Source organism: Sinocyclocheilus anshuiensis, unplaced genomic scaffold (genome assembly GCF_001515605.1).
Source record: "Sinocyclocheilus anshuiensis isolate Anshui unplaced genomic scaffold, SAMN03320099.WGS_v1.1 scaffold1312, whole genome shotgun sequence".
Classification (NCBI taxonomy): Eukaryota; Metazoa; Chordata; class Actinopteri; order Cypriniformes; family Cyprinidae; genus Sinocyclocheilus; species Sinocyclocheilus anshuiensis.
In genome coordinates this window covers 223417-229039 of record NW_015544237.1, presented here as the reverse complement: position 1 = coordinate 229039, position 5623 = coordinate 223417, and positions in this window count along the sequence as shown.

The window sequence follows — 5623 nt, the reverse complement described above, 5'->3', positions numbered from 1 at the left end:
TGTATGTTTGTCTGTGTGTGTGTGTGTGTACCAGCGTCTCTGAAGGCCTGCTGTGCGTGTAGGTAACTCTCCCACGCCTCCTCCAGCTCTCCCAGCTCCACCAGAGCAAAACCAAGATTACTGAAGCAGCGACCCTGAGCTGCACGACTGCCCAGAGAGCCTGCGGGACACGCCACACGACAGTAATCATGATGACACGCTGCACATGCACCAAATATAACAGCAGTAAATAATGCCTCTACTGAAAAATTAGCAGAATGTGATTTTTGTAAGACATCTTTGACTATAACGCATATTTTTGGGAATCCATTAATGGATACTTAACAATAAATGTACTGTTAACACTTTGCCTCCTTAACATGAATCACTTTATGATCATTTTGTAAGTATTTTTTTACCTACTGTTTATTAATATTTAATGCACAATCTAGTAGCTTACCAGGATTTCACCGCAAGTTGTATAGTTTATATAACTGTTTATGTGACACAATTATTATGGTAAACCAAAACTAAAACCATATAAAAACATTTTCGTTACTTCAAATAATATATATAATAAAATATAAAATAAAATACAATAAACTTATTTCAGCTAGTTGCCATAGCAACATTTCTCATTTTAGTATAACTTGATGTACTAAAATAAACTAAATCTGAAATTAAAATGAATGGGAAAAAAAAAACTGCTAAAAATGACAAAAAGGCACAAAAGAATCACTAAAACTAACTAAAATTAAAACGGAAAATATAAAAATAAAAGCTTATTCAAAATATTAATTTAAAAAAACTATAATAGTATCTCAGTGATTCTAAAATAACACTGGTATGTGACAAATAAAAATCTTGAAACTTTAAAAGTAAGGTCTAATGCTAATTCATGCATTCTGACTTATTTACACTGTTGCTAAACATGGCCAAGGTTTAAAAAAAACGAGTTGGACGTATGACACATGATTTCTGTGCCAAATACACACCTGTGCCAAATATTTTATAATAGCCCTGTGGTGAAAAATGAATTTTAAATTCATTATGAGCTCAACAAACTGCATGTACATGTGTAATAATTCTGGAAGGAAAGTGCTGTTTCTAACAGTAGATGCACTGTTGCATGAACTGACCACATGCTCACGATAAACTCTGATGTGTCAGGTGTCTGAGGTGTGTGTGTCTCACCGTGGAGCGCCGCTGCGTCTCGGTGGAATCTCAGGGACTGCCGGTACTGACCCAGAGCGTTATAGACGGCGCCCAGATTCTGCAGAACCACAGCCAGTCTGCGCGGTTTGGAGGAGACCAGAGGAAGCGCCTGCTCGTAACACTCCGACGCCTCGGAGAACAGCCTCATCTGAGAGAAACTCAGAGCCACATCACTCAGCAGCTTCCCTGAAACACAGGTGACCACATACAATCATTTCTATTCTGATTATGATGTTCGCGGGTCAGTTCGACCCACATATTTCATATGATAAAGGCAGCTACACTAAACCAAAATATTTTTGCGAAGCCAGCGAATTTGTGATCAGGCGATAAGGAGGATGAAGCAAAGTTTTTAAATATTTACTGTACAACCCAGTAAGTTTAGCTTGTATAGCACTGTCTCTGTAATTCACTGTAAAACAACAGCTCTTTTCTCTCCACTGACTCCAAGTGATCAAAGAAATACCGGTAAGTAAAGTTGCACAGAATTAACGTAAACGTCACATGAATTCTGAGATGACCGTTCAAACTACGGTCGCATTGCAAATCATCTGACCTGAATCAGATTTAGTGCCACATATGAAAGTGGCCCAAATCATAACTGAAAAGATCAGATTCCATGTGGTTCGAGCTGTTCACACTGTCATGAAACTAAACGATCTGAGTCACATCACATATGTGACCCTGGACCACAAAACCAGTCTTAAGTGTCAATTTTTCAAAATTGAGACGTATGCATCATCTGAAAGCTGAATAAATCAGCTTTCCATTGATGTATGGTTTGTTAGGATAGGACAATATTTGTCTGAGATACAACTATTTGAACATCTGGAATCTGAGGGTGCACGAAAATCGAAATATTGAGAAAATTATCTTTAAATGAAGTTCTTAGCAATGCATATTACTAATCAACAATTAAGTTTTGATATATTTACGATAGGAAATTTACAATATCTTCATGGAACATGATCTTTAGTTAATATCCTAATGATTTTTAGCATAAAAGAAAAATGTATAATTTTGACCCATACAATGTATTGTTGGCTATTGCTACAAATATACCGCAGCGACTTAAGACTGCTTTTGTGCTGCAGGGTCACATTTGAGCAAAAAAAATTGGGCCACGTTTTCCTGCAGTGTGAACATAGCCTAAGTGCTTTTCCACGCTTCTGTTTAAAGGGTTTTATGTTTTACTTATTATTTTTCTTGCTCTTGCAATGCTTGCTATTGTTGTGTAATCTTATAATTGTGGAGTTTCGTGGAGTGTTTGTCTTCACAAATAAGAGATAAGAGAGAATATCCCAAAGGTTTTATGAGATTGGATGTTGATGTGAAGAAATTTGGTATAAAAACACTTCTTGTATTTGTGCTGATTAGACGAAGTTTGGGCATTGAAACATACGTAACTAAGATTATTCAATATCATTTCCAATAAAAACTTCGTCTCCTGCTTCTGCTCTTTCCCGGTATTCTCAGTCAAGTTTTTGGCTGATAGAAGATTGTTAATACAGTTTTGGGTTCAGTAAAACGCTGATTTCGGGTACCAGACAAAAAACATATTTTCTGACAGGATCTGGCATCCGGGATTGGATCTAATATTCCTGATGTGGAGAATTGATCGAACTTGATTGAACCTGAGTATGTTCCTCGCTCATTTAGTGAGTTTTAGTGATGCTGAACTTAATAATCATCACTAATCAGTGATAGCGAGCGTGTTACCCAGCGTCTCTGCATCGCTTATGTTCACGCTCATCTCCAGGCTGTCGGTCAGCACGCTGATGATGTCATCGCTGGAGCTCCGGCCGCTCTGTAGCATGTGTTTCCCAGCATGCTTCAGTGCCAGCGCAGCTGCAGACGCGTTTCCTGCTAGTTTATAACTCTCGGCGGCTCGCTGGAAACTAGCTGCAGCCTCGTCCCACTCCTGCATTACACACACAGAACAACCGGCTCAAATACACCTGCAGCTCATGCATTAGGATTAAATAAACAAGACCAGGGGCCAGTCATGCAAATATAATGATAACATGCAGTTCAATTTTCAAAGATTTTTTACATTTTAAATTCAAATTATTAACAAATAATAAAAAATGTTTCAAAATAAATTTTTTTTTACAAAAAACAAAAACAGGTGCATAACAAAAACTGAAATTATCTCTGAATTAAACTTTGAATGGAGTCTATATGTTAAACGGTTTGGGGTGAATATATTGCACCAGTTTAATTATAAGGACCGTTTCATTGCCCTTCCTTTTATTTTATTTACAATTGTGAAAACTCTTTTTTTTTTTACAGAGGCAGCTGCACAGAACCAAAAAAAGTATTATTTTAATGTATTTTTTGTCATGTCAGTTTCTCATCTTTAAAGGTATTTGCATTTATTTTACATTTATAGTTAACTAAAACTAAATCTAAAACCATAAAAAAATCATTACTTGAAATAAAACAAATGCTAACTGAAATAACATATAAATCATTATTTTTATTTATTAATTTATTAATTATAATTATTTTTATTTATTTTAATTATTATTAGTTTCCAAGGAAACATTTCTCATTTTAAATTTAGTTTGTTGATGTATTAAAACAACTAAAACTAAAATAAAAATGAATAAAAACTCTTTCTTTTATCCAAAAGAAATTTACATTGCATTGATCATGTACATTTTTATCAGTTCATTTATGTTAATTTCGCTGGGAATCGAACCCATGATCTTGGCGTTGAGAGTGTGGTGTATAACTTTGAGCTTCAGGGAAGCACAGAGAATGAGTAACACTTCTTCTCTTTAAAATGTTTTAAAAATACAATACTGTTTATAAAATGTAGTTTGTGGGAAAAAATGTTTTAAAAATCATATGTACTCATTTTATTTATTTATTTGTTTGCACTGCACAAGAATTGTTAACGCTAAAGGTTTACTGTTTTTACCTTTTCCTTTTTTTCATAGTGTGACTTTTGGCAAATTGTATTGTAAAGCAATAAGCCCCGTGAAGCCGTGGTTTACAGTGAATTTATAACAGCTGTAAACCACAGCTTCACGGGGGTTATTGCTTTTATAAAACGGTTATTCCATATACGTAGTAAGGTTTCACAAAATAAAACAGAGCAAATAAAGTGTAATGATATTAATAAAAACAGTATTCTTCCACCAAACAATGTAGTTCCTCAGAAACAGTTGTGGTTGCTACAAAGTGGTTGCCGAGCAACACACAAACGTAAACAAAGGTGTATGTTACTTTGTAGAGTCATTTATAACAGCTTCGAACGCGGCTCAGCCAATCAGAATCAAGGACCGGACCTCTCCATTTAATAAAATCCAATTAGGTTCCATTTGACCCAGAACATAACGATGGGAACAGACCTTTCTCAGCAGGTGGCAGTGTGCGAGTCTGACGCACGTGTCTCCCTCGGCGCCGGCGTCTCCCTGCGAGCGGTACAGCTGCGCGGCCTGCAGATAGTGTTGCGCCGCCTGCGTTTGGTCCCCCAGAGCCTCGTGGGCCGTGGCCAGGTTAAACTGCATATCTGCGATCCGCTCGCCTCTCTCGCCCGGCTGTGTGCGCGACAGGACATCCAGCCCCTTCTGAGGCTCGCCCGCCTCCACGTACGCCGCGCCCAGATTAAACGCACACGTCCGCTGCAGTCTCTTCTCTCTGAGCTGAAGAAGACAGCAAATCATGAGGCTTTACTCTGTTTCTCTGTCTGATATGACAGTCGTATTGGACTGACAGATGCAGCAAAAGCAGATGTTTTCAGCATCTAATGTCAATGTAGAAATACCTGTTCACAGGTGCATGATTTATGAGTTTTCAATCTTTTAGATGTCACAGATCTAATCAGATCTAATCATTTTTGCGCGAGGGACCCCATTCTAAGATTTAAAAGAAATCTATAGTTTCTTGTAGAAAGACCCAATTTATACTGATTTGTGACCCTGGAGCACAAAACCAGTCATAAGTGTCAATTTTTCTGAAACTGAGATTTATGCATCATCTGAAAGCTGAATAAATGAGCTTTCCATTGATGTATGGTTTGTTAGGATAGGACAATATTTGAAAATCTGGAATCTGAGGGTGCAAAAAAATCTAAATATTGAGAAAATCATCTTTAAAGTTGTTCAAATGAAGTTCTGAGCAATGCATATTACTAATCAAAAATTGCGTTTTGATATATTTACGGTAGGAAACTTACTAAATATCTTCATGGAACATGATCTTTGCTTAATATCCTAATGATTTTTGGCATAAAAGAAAAATGTATAATTTTGACCCATACAATGTATTGTTGGCTATTGCTACAAATATACCCCATACATATACATATACAAAATATACATTTTACAAGAAATACTATTTTAGTTTTTATACTTCTAGTTACATTTAATGTTACCTTCCTTTTCTCTGTAATTGTTTGTGAAATTTACTAGATATTTCC